This window comes from Eleginops maclovinus, chromosome 6 (genome assembly GCF_036324505.1).
Source record: "Eleginops maclovinus isolate JMC-PN-2008 ecotype Puerto Natales chromosome 6, JC_Emac_rtc_rv5, whole genome shotgun sequence".
Lineage (NCBI taxonomy): Eukaryota > Metazoa > Chordata > Actinopteri > Perciformes > Eleginopidae > Eleginops > Eleginops maclovinus.
In genome coordinates this window covers 15818653-15838601 of record NC_086354.1, presented here as the reverse complement: position 1 = coordinate 15838601, position 19949 = coordinate 15818653, and positions in this window count along the sequence as shown.

Below are 19949 nucleotides of genomic sequence, written 5' to 3'. Positions count from 1 at the left end.
GGATGCCAAATTGTGCTCAGTCACTGGCACATCGTTTTCACTGAGACAGCTGAATTGTGGGAAAGGAGGAGCATGGTGGCTCTGCCATTTGTTTTGCTTGCCGCAGCCTCTTGCCCAGACATGCTGAGTACATACTGATTAAATACGCAAACACGCACATTTAACATTGTGGGCAAAATGACTCCTGATAGTTGTTGCCCTGGCAGTGCAAATTGCAATCCACAACTTTTAACAGGATGTTGTGGTGCAAGTATGAAAGGAAAAGAACAAGTACATGAATTTAGGTATTTTTGTCTTAGCAAAACTGGCATATTAGCTAAACTATAATATGTTCATTGTGTGCTCGTATAGTTGTGACTATTACCTTTGTACAAAGAAACTCCTCTCTCCTTACCTCCCCCTACATCCCCTCCTCTCTCCATCCCTGGCAAGGAAATGGCAGCTCGAGCGCACTTGAGAGCAGTTATGGCATTAGGACAACAGAGGCGTGGTTGGCCTTAAATGAGGGGACAAATTGTAGTGAACAGAGGAGGAGGGCCAGAAGCCAGCAGTGGCACATGGGAGGTGGCCCCTGAGCAAGCCCAGCGGGTCAAGCCAGCCTCCCTGCAATGTGAACAGGAAAGTTGTGTGAACTTTTGCCTTGTCCCGCTCAGTCCATCATCCAGCAAATGGAGCACATCAGCCACACTGGGGGAGCGAGGCTGGCTAGGGTGGGAGCGGAGAGGTTGGTGGTGGGGGTCGGTGAACACCTCACACAGGCTCCCTTTGTGCTCAGGGCAGGGGTTTGCATTACTTTGGGGTTCGGGGGGCAGCTGCATCAAGAGAGATGGTTGGGGTATATGGGAGCAATACAAGGAGAAGACCATGCTGCTGGAGCAATTACCACTGCTCATTATCACGCTCAAAGAGATGATCATCTATCTTCTTGTTTAAGGTGTCACCTGGTCTTCATTTTCTACTCAATAACCATTTATTATACCTTGAGCTGGGCCAAATAGGACCCAGTCCTTTCTCTCCAACAACCAGGGCAGCGTTTCACAGTTCGACCCGTCAAACAAAGGTGTACCCAATAATATTAACAATGACTGCATTTCATGGTAATGTGCCAGTAACTGGGTGCTGCACTGGCTCCCTAGCAACAGGCAAACCTCAATGCAACACAACAAATGTTATTTATTACACACACTTGTTATTTATTGCCGTAACAAGTCAGAAAGTAATCTTCAGAAGATTGCTAAACTTATGCTGTCCAACTTCATGCAAATACAATGAAGTTTGCAATAATATGTAATATTAATGAGTCTTATGAGGTATCAGTACACAGTATGAAGGTTTTATAATAATAAATCATTTGATTAGTGAGAGTTTTAGATTTATTGCAAAGAAAACCTTCACAAACAAAACAGTTTACATCTCATACACACACGTGATGTCCTATCACATACCTAAAAATACTGATATCACTATCACTATAACTGTAGTTGACTGTTACAAGATTGGAGTAAATATAACTGGCTAGGCTGCTTTACTTCCTCCCAATGGGACCGATGTTGGAGTTCAATAAGATTTAGAGGAATATTGAAAACTGGAATATGTTTATATTTATTCAGAAAAGCTGTTGAGATAAGTCAATGGGTTGTCTACAATTTGGCTGTTTATAGCCTACACTGTTCATCATATTTCTCTCTGAAGTGAAGTTGCGGTAGTATTTCCTGATAATTGTTGTGCAATTTATCGATACATTTTCCTGATCAGGTTTGCTGTTTCTAAAGTATACTAAGGATTAGCTTTAAATGGTTCCAAACCACCTGACCATCAAGGAAGAAGCCAGAAATAGGAGAGAAAGAGAGAACTTCTAAGGTGTATAATGAGCTCTCTGTTCAGTAAGAATCAAAAAAACTCTTTTTACCGCAAAACCAATAAGTAAATATGAGAGCGAGCATTAGGGGGCAACTGAGGAAAGGGGGATTAAGGATTGGAAAATGAATGAACACCAATATTGAAAGTATAAAACTTGAATTCTTATTACATTCTGCAAGTTTTAAATGGGAGATAGTTTGTAGAAATCTTTTAAACATGGGGTTTTTATTTAGATTTGAGAAGCATAAAAGAAAAGACCCTCTGCACTCTTACAAAACTTGATTGTGAAATCTAGTCATCTAATCTAATTAAGATCACTAAGTGGATAGAATATTGAAGAGAAAAAGCCACAGATTTTGCCAATCTCTTCGATTGATTTAATTAACTGCAAATCTGTTGCTGTGACCCCTGTAATCCTGTTTTTTTGCCTTTTTTCACCCGGTAAAAATTAAAGTTTAACTATAAATAGAGGTGGATAATGCAGTTGACCCGAGGGGTTAATTCTCAGGCTTTTGGATGCTTTCATCCCCTGGAGGCCCTCAGTCCATGCTCTCCTCAGGTTACATTACCATGAACTGGAGAACCACCACAAGGAAATGAGTTCATATGGAGAAATGAAGCTAGGATTTGGTCTGCTCGGGCACCTTTGCAGGCACTCCCAACATGAGAGGCCGGCAACAGGCTGTGCGTAAGTCCCGATTAATACTATGATTCCCTTCTACGTCATGAGGTCGGTGAGAATTCAAATAAAGACAGAACTTATGGAATAAAAAGAGTGGATCACTGAGCAGAGCACAGCTGACGGCTTTGTAAAAATGTGTAGTAGCTTTCCTTTGTCAACACCTGTCAGAAATATAGACAAACTTACATGTGAGAGAAACTTAAATAAAATGTCTCAATTAATACCAGATGAAAGGGCTTGTTGAGTGCAGCCACTCATAGCATGCTTTGGAGCCAGCAGTTTTGCTGACTAATTGCTCCTTTACATAATCCTAAAATATTTTTACATAATCTCAGGCTGTTTACACAAGAAAACTCCACAGGATTAATGTTATAAAGTACTTCATGGTGCCAGCATAAATATACATCTGACGTGACGGACCCGTCAGCATTTATCTTTCTACATTTGTACACCTAATCAAAATACAGTTGGATAAATAGATATATATGTCCTGAGTACACATACAGAAGTCAAACAGCGGATGTCCCGTCAGTCAGCCCACACCTTTATTTCCAGTATTTATTTTCCCTTGTTGGTGACACTTAGGACCCGAGGCTATAGGATTTATGTCACACTAATATGTTATATGCATCACATTCACACACCGCAAACTACACAGACTCATAGTGTACAAACAAACACACGTGTGCACACTGCCACACTCACTCCCAGATGTAAAAAAAGAAAAAGCACTGATTGCCTGAGCAGCTGAGTTAAACTGAGGTCTGGAAGCTCAATTTTGAAGTGCTACTGTGGGGGACTTGTAGGTAAAAGTGCATCCTGGGGTGAGCTCTGGGAAAAAAGGCACTGAAAATGTGTTACTGGAAAAATCAAGTAACACTTTACCATCCACTGACTTCAGGATGGTGCAAGTTTACTACCAAAAAGTACCAAATGTACAGTTTTTATAAACATACCATGTTCCTGCCGAAAGAATTCAGTTGATCCATCACAAAAGGCAATAAAAAATATGCTTGTACAATACTGCAGGGTTCGATAAGTAAATGTAAAAAAGAAAAATATAGTTAAATAGTACATGCAATAATACATGCACCAATGAAAAACATAGCGTAGGATCATTTGAAACATAGGTTACTTTTAACTAAAACATAAAAAATAACAATTCAGTATTTTTCCTAAAAGGGCATCTTGATCTTCTTCAAGGAAATCAAATACAACAGGAGCAGAGGTAAATTAATCTGTCTCCAGAGTGTTTGTTGTGTGTGGTCTTACAGGAAGCAGTACAAAGGTCATGTGTACTGTAGCAACGTTATGCAAAGGACATAACATCCAAAAGGTTCTGTATGTCTTTTTTAACAAGACTATCTAGACAAAAAGATATACAGTAAATGGTCAAAACAGCAAGAATATTTTAATTAAGATAGGCTGTCACACTGTAGACACTCCATAAAACCTAACTTATTGTCCAATTGCAGGACGTCCTGCATGAGTCCCTAACAGTGTGCAAACCCCACCTGAATCACTTCTGCTCCAACTGCACATGCACTAAAAGACCCGCACTACCTCAGCAACCCCAAAGCATGCATTAATCTTATACACCCAGGAGGGAACAAATCCAGCAGCTGCCAATGCAGTCCCACCCAGCAAGCTGTGTCCCTGGAGTTCTACTAATTCCAAGGTCATGTGGATGCGTCAGCCCTTTTCCTCTCAACCCGTCTTTTTACTTCAGCTGCAAAGGAAGGAGAGGAAGACAGAGGAAGTGGGGCTTTCAAAAGTAGCTCTGTCACACAGACATTTGTCTGTAAAGTGAGAAGTTCCTTCATGCAACAGATCTAAGAGTACGGATTACTCAGGTGTGATGGGGCATGTATTTCTGGAGGTGGGAGGACAGGGGAGGCCTGGTGGTGTCTGCAGAACTCTCTCCATCTTCAGTGATCGAATATTTCATTAGTGGCGCCCAGACATTCCTAAATCTCCCCCGTCTCTGGTGGCGGAGGCCCGAGATTATGGCCTCTATTAATCTGATTCCATTGGAGACATGGAAGCTTGACTAAAATCTATCTTGCTTTTGCAGATGTGAGGAAAATCTGAAAACTGAGAGCTCCAAAATGAGAGCTGGCATAAAATGTATCTACTATAAATCTTATTATAAGTTGTTATTTTATATTTGGTCCTGATTAAATCACACAAGGCTTAGTTTTTGGTCATGCTTTCTTTGCTTGAATTTGGCTTTTTTAAAACATAAACAGCTACTTGATATTAACAGTACAAATGTGGTTGGAATGTATGAAAACCCAGACTTTTGCAGAACTCAAACTCACTAGAAACTCCATTATCTTATTAACCTAGTACATTTCTATTTGTGCTTCGTGCTTTATCCCCCGTAGGTGTAAACTAAAGTCTTTTGACTTTGCAATTGCACCGCTTCTAAATTAAATTGTTCAACAAATAAACACATATGAAACTAACTACTGTTCCAACTTTCATGTTGAAAGTAAAACTTCAAGCTATTTTGACTTTGATTAAGAGGAGAACTCTTTAAGAGACCACTGTATAACAACAAAGACAATCAACCTACAGTACATCTCAAGCTATTCATGTTTTCCTTATATTTGTCCTTTATTTCTTTGAGGACCACTCTAGAAAAGTTCACATACTTAAGTTCTGCATGACTGGAGTCTTTAAGTCCTGTTTTCCTAACACTTCTTTTCAGAGCAGGCAATGTGTTGAAAGGATGCCTTCTTTGTATTGATTATAAGTGAGATACTCGCTGTAATAAATGGCAACGCTTGTCAGCAGCATGAACTTTTTTGCTAACCTTGGATGTGCGGTGAACCATTAAACTTTAGACAGAGGTCTTTAACTCCCAGTGCAGGAAAAATATGAGCTGACAATTCTGACATAGCGCTCCAAAATACTGAACTTAGAGGAAAATAAACTGATCACCTGTTGTAAGTCATGCATACATTGCAGAATATGGCACTGCGGCTAGCAAGTTGTTTTACAAGGTAATAAGGTTTTCTTTTTTGTCCCTTTGCCAACTACAAGTTTAATTCAATCAGCAGGTCCATATTTTTTCTATTTCAAGCATGGGACCTATCAGGCTGTTACATTAATCATCCTTTTAAGCCAGCTCTCCCACCAGTGTCCAACAGAGTCATTAGTTGAACCTGAAATGTGGTAGTCATAAATCCTGTCAGGGGTAGGCAGTGGTATGTGACAACCATGGGAGAAATGATCAACTAGGTTATCCACCATGTTTGCCATTGCTAAAATGCAGCAGGGAGTTACCTACAAGTAAGGGATCCAGAGACTAGGACAGAAAGGTTATATGTCAACAGGCCCAAGCATCCAATCCTCAGCACAGGTTGGTGGGTAGTGGGGACCTGACAGTGGGAGATGAATTGGAGGGAATTATCTACTCACTCGGCCAGATAATTGCTCCATTTGGCCCTGAGTTAGAGAATAGCTTCTAATTAGCTCCCTGCAGTCCCCTAGACCTTCACTCCTCCCCCAAAAGAAAAACACTCTCACACATGTTGGAGGTTTAACCAACTGAGTCACTTTGATGACACCTTTTAAAAGTAGCAAACTCCTTGGCCAGTTGGCAGTATGTCGTATTTAAATGATTTTCAAAAGAGAGAAAGAGTTCAGTGTCAGTAAACCCTGATTACCAATTTGGTGCAAATTGGCTTTCACACTGTAGCTGTCCCATGTGAGTGAATGATTTGCAGGTCTGAACTGCATAAGTTTTTCTCAGCTTAGGTGTTTGCTACATGCAAATGACCATCGATTGATGTGACGAGTCACCAGTAAGATAATAGATTAAATGCATTTTAACACAAAGTAATATGCGTGAAAGCTGGAGCAAAATCCTTATCTAATCTTAAAAGGACTATTTCAAAGTGTGTCTCATTCTCTTTGTGGTGCAGAATTGAGATGACAAGATTGATGCAATTCTTACAGCTATAGAGTACATTCTTTTCCAAATATAACTTTAAAGAAAGTAATGTAATTTTTATCTGTGATTCAATCTCAACCACCATCACATCAGTGCTATTGCCGTTACTACAACCAATGTGTGCCATTTTGATGCAGATACTTTTAAGTTTCTGCAGAGTTAATCCGATACATTTGAAAGACCTTTTGGGCTACTATCACCTCGCAAGTACTAAGGAGGGGATGCACATTCCTTACTGATAATTAGTTTTCACCATCAGTGGGGGGCATTGTCAACTGAACTTCTCGAATTAGCATTCTGTTTATTTGTTCTCACAGTTCAAGAGCAACAAACCTCACCCATTTCCTCCTGTTGCTGATAGAAAACAAAAAAACGCAGTCTCATCAGCAATCTGTCCTGGCAAGACCTACAGTCACACTGTAGCCAAGTTCTTGTCAAGTATTGTTGTGGGCTGTTGTGCATTGTTGCCATCAAACTTTGACCTTTTTGACAATAAATGTGTTTGTGTCACAAATCCTTTGGAAACCTCAAACCACAATTCAAAGAAAGTAAGGGGAAACAAAAGTCATAAAGTAGTATTAAAGATCAAACACAGTGGGCCAATTGGGACTTCTGTGGGAAAGATAACCTCCAGCACTGGCAGCAGTAGGAGGCGGTGACAGCTTTAGTGCACATGCCTGTGTCCCTGCGAGTGGACTGCACAGGGACCCCTGACATGCGGAAGCCTGCAGAGAGTGGCCCAATGCTGGCCTGCCATCAGGGTTGAGTGGGGTTAAAGTGGGTGATGATGGTTAGAAGGTTAGAAGAGGGTTTAAAGCAATGTAATAACCAACCTGACGACATCTTCCATTAGTCTCAGATGTGATGAGGACAGCAGACCACAGGAGACATGGCATGAATGTGACATGGCATGAAATGTTAATCGATGTTTAACACCAGGAAGGAAGACTTTGTGAAGCACTTAGTATGTAGGAGATTTCAAGCACTACTGTCACTGTCATGAAACTGGTATCATAATGGTTAAAAAAAACATCGAGCTTCTTTCCCTCACTTAGTATTCATAGAGTTTTGCATGGTGGGCTCAAATTCAGGTTCATATTATCATAAATGTGGAATTTCATCTCATCCCTCAACTGTTTGTTTGAAGTGATTTGAGATATCCCAATGTAACCACAGGAACTAAGGGCTGTAGAGATTTCATTGGCAAAGGGGTGGGGATAATAGGAAAGGCATCCTGGGAAAATAAACTACAGCCAGTGATCCCTGTATGCAACATAATCCTCTCTCAAACTCCCCTGTTTATGGATGTTGGGATTTCTATCTGCAAGTGTGACATATTTCTCATCCATATCACATGAATGCATGTCAGAATAAAGGTGGTATGTAGGAAGTCTAATGAGCAACAACATGCTTTATGTGAAAACCGACACTATGCCATGATTCAACGATTTGAACGGACACATTCAAGTACAGGCAAATACACAGGCTCAATATCAGTGACAAACTGAGGGAGGTTCAGCAGTATATCATTAGGCCATTAGTTTTGTTTGACAAGCAGGGATTTATCACATTTCCCTAAGACGAAAGTCAGGGAAAAAAGGGGCAAGAGAACATAAAGGTTTACTATGCCAGTAGATAAGAAATGTTAGTTCAAGTCATAAATATGACATGTCAGACATTGCGTACATGCATTACATTCAAACCAAAATAAAACTTCAACAGCATATAACCCAGTTTTGGTGATTTAAATACTGTATAAATCACCCCGTAAAGCCTGTATTGGTGAGTTGAGAATGTGTCACACATCACCTTTGTGAGAATAAGTGTAGCAGAGCTCGGTGAAGTGGATGGAGCTGATAAAGCTGGATTGTCTGACTGTAATCAGAGCCAGATGTGGTCAGGCCCTCACCATGGTGGTCCAACCACATCTGCTGTGTCAGGGGGAGAAGGAGAGGGGGGGAGGGGCCACAGCTGGATGACCTCTGACCCAGAGAAGGGAACCACGAGCCAAGGCTGACAGCTGCCATAGACGAGGCAGGCGACCTGCTATCATCTCTTCAGCTCACATGGTTTACGACTCGACTCAAAAGTTTCAAATGAGCTCTCTTCTACTTCAATACCTTCAAATGTTTACAATGTATTCATTACAGGTATTTGTTCATCTGAATTTAGTTTTTTTGTCATCTCAAAGTTCTTCACAAGATGTTTAATAATGTGTGTTATTCCAAAAATTAAAAAAGGGCAAAATCTTCATCAATTGTCAGGCAACAGATGAAATATTTAGCGTCAAATTGACTGTTGATATGAAACAGAGTTATGTACACATTTACTGGCACATTTATGATTTGTACCTGTTGGCACACAGCTTATCTTGACATCATCTTGAGCAAGTGTGTTTTTGAACTGCCTTTTTTTTTTATATTACTTTCACCCTGCGTATATGTAATCCAATATACTTATAGGCTAACATTTTTTCAACTTTGTGAACTAGCAATTACAAAAAACATGAAGAATGCAAACATCTTTGCTGATGAGAATTGATATATGGAAGAGATTGAATGATAAAATAACAATTTTCCTCGACTTAATTAATTAAAAAATACTATATTACTTTGACTTGTTTTACTTGATTTATCTTTAACATCATGTCTCCTAAAAAGCAAGGCCAGACAATGACATATTGTAAATCCCTAAATACGAGTTGAGGGAAGATAACCCAGTTAAGCTGTCACTGCGGCAGGTAAAGTGACTGACACTATCTACACGTTCACTATTAACCCAGAAGCGGGGACTGTAGCTTGATGATGGACAGCCTAGTGGTTGAAGCTTGCCCGGGGCTATTAGTAGATCATTGGAGGAGTTACCTTTCCCTTCAAGTCCTCTACTCTCCCTGGGTGGAAAAATATGATAATGATGCGATTCAGCTGTTAAACTGGGATAAAAAGATAACTTCTGAGGTTAGCCATTCATACCACTCTGCAATACTTGTTTTTAGACCCCATTCAGGCCTGAACCATCTCAATACTTAGGTAGACTTTTGTTTAAATGTGCATTGTATGTTAATCAACAGCTTACCCACATATAGAAAATATTTTTTGAATGTTGTGTTTACATTTTTCCTCAATCACAAATAGTCCTTTCATATCTTTTGATGGATACGAAGGTCACGCAGTCAAACATAACTCCTATACTTCAGGACTGTGTGGTGCACTGATAGGGGTGAGTCGTCATCGGCCTGGCAACAAGCGCTCTATCTCCTGAACTTGATGATGGAGGTGCCATAAAAAAAGAGATTTATCTGTCTTCGCAACAGCAGAGAAGAACGAGGTGCTGCATGAAGTATGGCCACACCGACCTGTCTCCTTAGTTTCACTGCTTCAGGTGCCTCATATTTCCTTCGCTGCACCCCCTCATTTTACTACAGTGAGGTATGCATTTATCAGAAGTAAGACAACTAAATCATTTCTTGCACCAAAGCTAGGGGTTGGAATGCCAGGACTGATATGGCTGAACACACGCATGCTTGAGTGTGCATGCCTCTGCTTATGTGCAGTTTGTCTTGTTGCTCTGTTCAGTGTGGTCTAATGGATTTGAGAGATGATTCCAGGTAACAAAAGGTAAGAAAGCCATCCATTGACAGTTCAATATATGATTTAGAGCAACCTGACCTGCAACATAATTTAAAGCAGCAAATCTCTGACATTTCTGGGAAGATGTAATTATGTTGGGTTATTTCAGGCACCTTTTATTGAATGGCGGTTAGATGTAAAGTAAAAATGGTCCAAACAAAATTCCATAAATCTCTACCTTTGGACTCTAATTAGTAACTCAAGTTTCAAGCGAATTATTGCTTGTGCATTGCCAATTGTTATATCATCGCCTTAAATGTATCATATTATGAATTATTATCTGACTTGAAGTACAGGTTTGCCGTTTGAAGTGAGGCGTTTAAGTTCACAGAAGCTCCCATGGTGACAGCTGGGTCATGTAAACAAATTCAAAACAAAGTAGTGCCAAGAGAAAATACTTTTGTTCCAAAATGATATCCTAACATGAACACAACAAATGAATAGAAAGGTATGCAATTGGTTTAAGCACTAGCATATAAAGCAACACATTTAAAATTACTCACAAAATTCATATAATACATACAGCTGATTAATTTATAATCTGTTAATTACCTGTAATTAAACTTTGGATATCTTACACTTATACCTGCACTGCCTACAATGTTTATACTCTTAGTAATGTCTATTCAAATGTTGTTTATTCCACATTATAATTTTTTTCAAATCCTGTTTACACTCTGTACATATACTCTCCTCTTGTGCTTGGATGCTAAACTGCATTTTGTTGTCTAAGTTCCAAAGAATTTGCAATGACCATACATTTGAATATAATCTATCAACAATGGTTGAAGGAAAATGCACATAAATCCAATGTTTGTCCTGTCCTGTTCTGACAACGCTTACAATTACATATACTCAAGTATACCAATTCTGATTTTCTTATCTTTCCCATAGCTCCACTGACGCACGTAACACATGCAAAGCTTCTCCATTTACAGATCTCAAAAATGTCAACTACTGTAACACATTCCTTACAGTCGGTCCGTCATCAACAGAATTTGGGTAATTGTGTTTTTGCCATGAAGAAAAAAATTAAGTGGGAGTAATGTCGTTCAGGGGGGATGTCATTTCTTCTGACATCCTGTTATCAGCACCCAGCACTCCATTAAATAAGAGCGATAACACCCAGGACTATGCTTAAAGTAATGGGGGGTGGGGGGGGATAGAGAGCACAGGCACCTCCTTCAGAGCTCAGGCATTTCCTTTTGGGATATCCCCCTCTTATGACCTCTGAGGGGAAAAGGAGAGATGGTAGAGAGGAAAAAGTGAGTGTTAAAACTGGCAGGGTTCATTAGGGCGTGTTCTCCTGAGGGTTGGAGTCTAGCAAGCTACACTGACCTTTAATGGATTTGAGTGACAGGCAGTCAGTGCTGGATCAGCCAGTGAGGAGTGTCTGGAAAGAGGCCCTTTCTCTATTGTTCTCTCCACGATGTACCCTGCCATGCTCCAGTGAGGGCAGGTGCTTTAGGGTGTCAAAATAGGAAGACCCAGGGACAGGCTTGGCTGCTGTCCATGCTCCTCTGACATATGACAAAAGTTCAACTCTCACCGCGAGCACAAAAGGAAAATCAAAAAGTGAGAGCAGGTCGTTTACAAAGAACTGCTAGAGACTTGGTGCCTTGCATAAACGGGAAAGGGCTGACTAACCTTTGGACCCAAAAGAGTTTTTCTCTGGAAAGATTGTATCATCTCCGCTTTCTTCTTGCCATAATATAGATATCACACAGACAACTGTCTCTCCATTAGTTGTATGTGATCAGCTAAAGTGCACAATGACTTTTCTGTCTTGACCAAAAATCTTTCTACTGTAACATTAAAGCATTGACCTAGATCAAATACAAAGAGAATATATATATATAAAGGATTAATATCTTACTTTAAATCGATTTTTTTGGTTTTCTAAATAATTACTAATGGTAGAATGTGTGCATGAAGAATGAATAAAAGACACAAATGAAAAATAAAAAAGGGCGACAGGAGGACATCGTCCAAATGAGAAGCAAAAGAAGGAGCCAAGTTGTTATCAATGCCCGAGTGATTATTTTCCACAAGATTTTCCTGTCAGGATGTTATGAATGTCTCCATGTTCGGTGGTCGGTGATAAATGGTGTCGCTTTTGCTGTGCTGATGTCATACAACAGCCTCAAGGCTCGACTTCCCCTCCAGTAAGCGTCAGCTGAAGGATGCACACCCTGTGTCCTGTCTTGCACATATGGTTTGTGTGTGTGTGTGTGTCAAAGTGGTGGTAGATGCGTGTTCCATACTTTCCATCAATGTAAAGACACTTATGGAGGATTTTAGCCATCAGTAACCCACATGTTCTTTCAGTTTTAAGTTTCAGAAGCCTAAACACATTTCTTTATAGAAGCAATTAGATCTATCAATGCATCTGATCTGAGGGGTACGGTTTACACTGGTTACAACATTATTGATTATATTGTATCCCCAATATGTGCAATGAGAGGGTGGAATGTATTTTAGTTGGCAGTGAAAAACCTTTCTTCTGCAATAATGTATGCCATGGCATTACATTAAGAAGTCTCTATGCTTTGTTTGTTTTCATAGTGTATCTAGCTCTTTCTTTGCAATTGGGTGATTGGTGTTGGATTTATGCTATGTAAAGAGACTCATGGAAGGAATGTCTGTGTTCAACCAAAATGTGTATTCAACACTTAAAAAATATCTCCAATATGATATCTTTATGAGGTCTTAAAGCAGGAATAGTCCTTTCCCAGCAACAGTTATTGTCTATTGATTGATCCAAGTTTAGAGACTATAACTAGGGCTGCTTAATGTTCAAACTTTAGATTCCTCCACTTGTCGTGTATGTATATTTAGTGATAGCAACACTGTATCTTATGAGTCCAAGCTTCCAGTCTAATGTTATAGTTTTCATTTTCATGCTTATGGATCAACAATGGTAGAAGAATGCTGTTCTCCTTTATTGGCTAACATTGCTTACTAAAGCTGGGATCATCAACTATAGTGAGGTTGCCGACTTCTTGAATTGACATGTCTAAATAAAAGATAGCTAACGTAAGCTTGACTCATGCAGTAAATGTTCCAACCCCATTCCATGACTCCAATCTTAAGGACTTGTTATCTTGCTAGAGATATTCATTAGCTTTTAAAAAGTCAGTGTATCTTAATGTGCCTGTGTTCCCAAATATGCAAGTAAATGTCATTTCTGGATTACTTTCTCTCATTTTCCTCTTACCTTTATCTCCTCTGCAAGAAAGATTGGCTGACTCAATTTTCCCAATGCCCGGCAAGTCTCTGGCCATTGTTCTAGTTCATGACGGCAGCAGAGCTGTTGTTGATTGACAGCACAACTCAATCCGTTGCGCTTCCTGTACAGACCCAGACAGAGCTCACAGTTTGCTTCACTGCTCTTATCATGCATGTCACTGTGCCAGGAGAGAAGAAAAAGAAGGGAAAGCCGGGGGAGTATTAAGTGCAAGATGAGGGTTTTTCCTTTATACTCTATTGCTTGACAAAAAGCCAATATCCAATCTCAGCCGATGACTGAAGAAGCTACGTATTACTTTTAGTATGTGCATTATATGTGGTGAAGGCAGGAGCTTGGTTATTTCTTTCAATATGATTCTGTTTCTCCCTGTTTGGGCACGACGAGATGCTAGATGGTTGCTACTGATAAGATAAGAATGTAGTCGCCTGCTGGGGTTGCTGGTGCAGAAGGAGGAAATGCCTATCTGATGGGATTTTCAAATTGGATTTTGAATGGGCAGACAGGGAAGGAGAAAAACATTTACACTATTGACATCTCCATCCTTTGGACCTCGACCTCTAGGCTGTGTTATAAACAACAAATACATATCAAATCAAACAGCAGAAGTTTACAAGATTGGCTAAGATTCAGCTGGAGGCAATTGGTTGAAGTATTTGAAATGTAATAATTAATATTTGAGTATTACTTTTCTGTTATTTATCTCTAGATTGTCAACTAATTTGTTCTGTGAAATACATTACAATAAGTACAGATGTGTGCTAAAAAATAAGCTATTTGGCATAAAAATTACCTGGACCAAACCCAAGTATGTCTATCCTAACCTCAAATTAAACCCAAAGCCTGAAGACTTTTCAAACAAGTAAAATGTGATCTTCATTTTTTCAATCCGAACTACTACGTGCATAAAAGTATCTGCAATAAAATGATCTCTGTCCCATTGTAAATCAGCTCCCAGCATGGCAGTTATATTAGTCAGCAGAAGAAACAATGACTAAGTGCAAGTGGGCAGAGTTGACTATACCATCAATGTGCCGTCATAAACCTGTTTCCAAGAAAGTGTGCTCATTTGAGATTAAGGGACACAAGGCATACAAAACTCATCTGTTCCATTATTGCTTAAAAAAATGAAATATTTAATTAAAACAAAAATGAAGAATCTGAAACGCAAGTACGTCTGTACTTTTTGACTTAGATTAATGCTAGAAGATTGTACTCAAATACTTTATGTAGAGGAGTCAAGCACAATGAAGCCAGAAGAAAACACTTTATTGCCCAGATTAGAAAAGGTGAAACCTGGGTTTGCCAAGGGGGCCTAACTTTCAAGTGTCAACCTGTCCTATTCTGCTAACATGCAAAATGCCACAAATATTTGTATTTACTTTTAGAGAAAATACATTTGAGTTACTATTACTCTTTCCAAATCAGGGTATAGGATATGTATATACCACATACACTGCCTATAAAATCAGACTATGACACCCTTGCCTTATCATATCACTGAAATTGCTCACACAAAGCTAATATTGTGTTAAGCTACAGTAACTTCTGCATGCAGCATCCAATACTGTTCAAGTCATTCTCAATTGCTTTGTTAAAGACCAGAAAACTACAGACAGAAGCCAAATCCACGATGCTTAAAAGTGGACTGACTTACTGGACACTTGACCTTACTGTCAAGCAGTTGTCAAGCCCCATATGTTTGCCCTCTTGTTTGGCAAAGGCAAGTCAATTACTGAGAAAGCACATGAACATAGGGGTCAATCTGTTTTTCCACAGGTTAAATCAAGTGTGCAACCTCCACATTACAGATTGATGGCTGCCTCATGACAGCCAATGAAGCACACAGTCCCAGATTTTTGTAAACTTCAGAGTCGCCAGCCGCCCTGGCCCTCAATTTAAAAGGGTTGCTGTGCCAGGTGGCTGAAGTAAAGAGCTGTTTATTTCTGCAAACTGCCGGGGACTGCTGCCCTGCAAGCAGTCTGAACGCTTTCATGTTTCCCCATACGGCATGTCCCATGCAATCCGCCTGCCTGTTATGAGCATGAAATAAACAAAACATTAGGTCATCATAAATCACTGGCCAATGACATGTCTGGAGCTGAGATTAGACAACCAGTAGAGTAGAGCAGCGGAGCATAGAGCAGGGGAGTCAGCCTCTCGTCCTGCAGCCCGCAGCTCCTTCGGTCCCAATGTGTAAGATCATTATTACAATTGCAGCTCAATTAAGATAAGGCTAAATTACTTTCTCCGTCTCCCTCTTTGATGTTTGGGGGGTTTTTTCTTCTTTTGCATTTGAAAAACTGGCAGCTTAAAAGGAACAGGGGGGAGACAATCGCTTTGAGCACGCTTTGATGTCGGAGTCGTAGCTTGCATCAGGTTTGATTGGAAATGTGCAGGATTATTTCTTTGTAAGAATAATTCTAGACAAAGCTCCTTTTCCAAAAGTGAATGCTACATCTCATTTGCTCCATTGCGAAGACAATTTAACCTTTTGACAGAATGAGTAAGCAGTTATGCGTGTGTGCGTGTGTTGCATTCCAACTTCTCGTGAACTCTTCATTTCAGTTGCCACAGGCCCTGAGCGCTGAAACGTGACTTTTTTTTTTTTCCTGTGTCGGGTCCGCCCATGTCCATGCTGAATCAGTGTAATTGAACTTGTTTCCTACTGCGTGTGGAGTATGATGTGCAGACCGAGGCTGCAGAGCGTACATAAAAAAACCTCAGCAGGATTAAATGCTGTTTGTTTAATCCCCTCAAAAGAAGAAGAGGAGGATAGAATAAAAGGGAACATAATGTTAACAGTAGAAGCAGAGTTACTTACTAGTTGTAGGTTTGGTAAACAAAATAGTGACACTTAACCTTCTCCTTTTTTGTTTATCAATAAATTCTTATTACATTTGAGAACATTTTTTATTTGACAATTTGAGCATTTAGCCACTCAGTCCATTGTTCATCGTGTTCTCTTTGTCTTAAAGTTCACGTATTTGCCTGACTTCTCACTGTAAACACAATGGCGAAAACATCAGAGGCCCATGAACTGGGGATGTTTATATGAGCCAAGAGCCTGGAGATGGAACAGAGATACGAGTGCTGATCTGTGAAAGAAACCACCGCTGTATCGCTGCTGCTCGCCATCACACACAAACACCATCTGGCTGCCTCACACCAGACAGCGAAGACCTCACACCTGCACACCTCAGAGAAATACATGAGAAACCCCTGATTTCACATTCATTTCTTGTCAGTGTCAAATCCTCACTTTTGTTTTGCTTTGTTCTAAAGGGGTGAAGAGTTGGAAATAAAGTATGTTCTTATTTAAATGTTATTTGTATTTACTACTACTGTGTGAGCCATGTTGATTTTCATTTTAGAACCTTTTTTAAAAGCTTGTCACAGAAGGTCCTCAAATACTTTGGATAAATCGAATGCAGACAAAACAAAGCATGAATGGGTAAAATAACGTTATTTTTCAACTTTAAGAATGATAACTTTCAGTCAAAATCCATGGAAATCTTGAGGGTTTTTTTAATGCATTTATCTGGGTGACTAAATCAAAGTCTACTATTTCATGTTGATTTTCATTTTTTATAATTTTCTCCTCCACTGTGGTCAAATACTCTTTCCTTTGCAACCAAGCATGAGAACGGAGAAAGGACAACTTAAAGACAAATTAGTTAACTGGCTGAAGAGTAAACAATGGGTCCCTGAAAAAGACCGTGGGGAGGAATAGTGTTCCTCTCAGAGGTCAAAGGGTAGATTGTCCATTGACACAAGCTCAGACAGCTGACATTCGAGGTACATTTCAGATCACTGCAGAGAGCAATGTTGTGCTTTACATATGTACTTTGTAATGGTAGATTATCTTTTGTTCAGTGTTGTACATTTAATTGCTGGAAAACTAAATACTTTGATCATTCTGTTTCATGTCTCAGTATATAGATTTCCATTGAATGTTAATGCTGCAAATATAATCCATTTAAAGATTGTGTGTTTCCCCTCTGCAGGTGAGTTATATTTTTAAACTGAACTTGCAACTCCTCAGAAACTGTGAACATTTGTAATAATTTGTTTTCATTCCACCTCACCCCCCATTCTGCATAGTATTCTCCATTGCAGCATGTTGTGTGTGTGTGTGTGTGTGTGTGTGTGTGTGTGTGTCTGTGTGTGTGTGTGTGTGTGTGTGTGTGTGTGTGTGTGTGTGTGTGTGTGTGTGTGTGTGTGTGTGTGTGTGTGTGTGTGTGTGTGGTTGTGTTTTTGAAGTGTTCTGTGGTGGTGGTGGGGGGTTACAGATAAATCCCAGCTTCCTGCTGTTGTGCTATTCTGGTTGCAAGAGCCGAATACACTCTGAAACACAAAGAATACATGAGTGCAAGACTGTCACTCAGTCACAGCCATGCGCAATGTGGTGCATAAAACGGCAACCATGTCAAACTGAATCAGTCACACTGTTATGAATCGACAAGGAAATGTATGAAAAGGTAAGAGATATTGCTGGCTTTACAGGGTTTCCAGCCTGAAATAATGATTAATCATGATGGTAAGTGCCATCATAAAACATAAGACGACATGTAGAATTTATAGGCAGAGTTATCAGGTAACCTGACATTGAAAAACATGATTATTGAAATGAAAATGACCATTTTTACTTGAAAACTTTTTTTCTTTTAAAGGGAAATAATAAATAAGATGAGGTTGATTACATTTTGTATAACAGCGCCAAATCTCATTTATCAAATCATAACCAAATCTGTTACCAACATTGGAATCGGCGGAAATACCAGAGATATGGAAAAGGGAAGAATGAACTAGGATTTCCCCCAATTGGATGCCTTTTTGTTGACATTCAGATAAAAATATTCAGCACTTTGTAATAAAAATAATTCATGACCTACTGACTTGTGTTATTGACAGAGCCTGATTTATCTGTTTTTAACTAATCCCAATTACATTAGTCTCAGTCTGTCCCATTAGACTCAAAGCTGTTGTCAACATTGCCTTCTTTTTAATTACACAACACTGCTACTGAAATTCAAATAAAAACAAAGTCAGCACAGTTAATGTGATGATGTGTTTAGGGGGAAAATAATTCAAGAGGAAGTCTTGACAAAAATCAAAATCCCCTCATTTACACAGGATCACGCAATCTCCTAATACTGGCATGGAGCAGCACACCACACTGACTCTGCCAGGAATCAATTGCCGGAGGGGGGTAGCTTTACCTCAAACAAATACAAAACAAAATGTACCCCTATCAAAATACAGTTTGAAGATCCTGAATGACCCACCTCCTGTGTAAAGCTTTTATCCTTCTTCTATTTTCAGGAAAATGACAGTCTCATGTTGGTGTGACACACATTTCTCCTCCTTTTACAGACTGAAGGACTCAATATTGAGATGGGTCACATCCAGCACTGCTCCTCCTCTTTTGGGGCACGACACCCACCTCCCTTGGCTTAAAATATGTGAGGATTAGGGGAGAGTCTGGTGAAAACCGATGTCGCCATGTGTATGCCTTTGACCTTGAAGCAGGACGCATATTACATTGTTTGTATTGCCTTCAGCATTTTATCTTTATGTTCCATTTGTTGAGTATGAAGCTTAACTTATAATCCATTCTGTGGAAACAGAGGGTCTTTAAATGAATTAAAAAATAACAGAACATTCATATACGACTTTATATTTATACTCTTTTAATTGCTGTTATATTTTTACTCTATATACCAACACCTACTTTTGAGCATTTAGTAGTTTAGTGTTAAAAAAAAAAGACCAACAACATTTCAACCAGCAACCATAAAAGAAAAAAACACTCTATATATGTATACACTTACACAATATAGAAACTGTTTAAACATATGTCTGATGTTCCTCACTTGTCATCCCTTGTCAATAAAAGGAGAGGCTGCTTCTTGTCTCAGTCTTACAGCAACCCAAGTCTGCTGCTGATGTTTTCATAGCCCAGTGGCCGCCTTGCACCATAAAATGAGATGAGAGCCGCGAAAGACACAGACAACTGCTACTGTGGCTCAAATAGCAGCAGTTGGAAAGCTTTGAAGTGGCCCTCTCATGTCACACGTTACAGAGTTCAAGTTTGTTTGCTCCTTGCTTTCAGGTTTTTATTCTTTGTATAAACATCATGTTATGCCAAATTTCAGGTGTAAAATGTATTGTATTTATGCATGTAATGGTATACATGCATATTTTAGTGAGTGTTATGATATGCTAAACATTCATTTTCATTTATTTTATTAAATCAGAAGGATTTTCTAATTGACCTGGAACAACAAAACAACACTGATTCTATTATTTTGCTATATTGAGTTGTTTTATACAGTTTAATCAACCTAATTATAAGTGTGTAGTATACAAAGTGCCATGTGTTTTGCAGACCTGAAAAGGGCATATTACCCAGGGGATAAACTCCACTGTTGAGCTGGCAAATAGTTCATTTGTGTAGGATATTTGTTTGTTTATACAGTGTTCAATGTACAGTGTCATTTACCTTTATCCTAGTTGTGATTTAATATGTAGAAATAATAGAGATAAAACAAATTAAAAAAATTATCT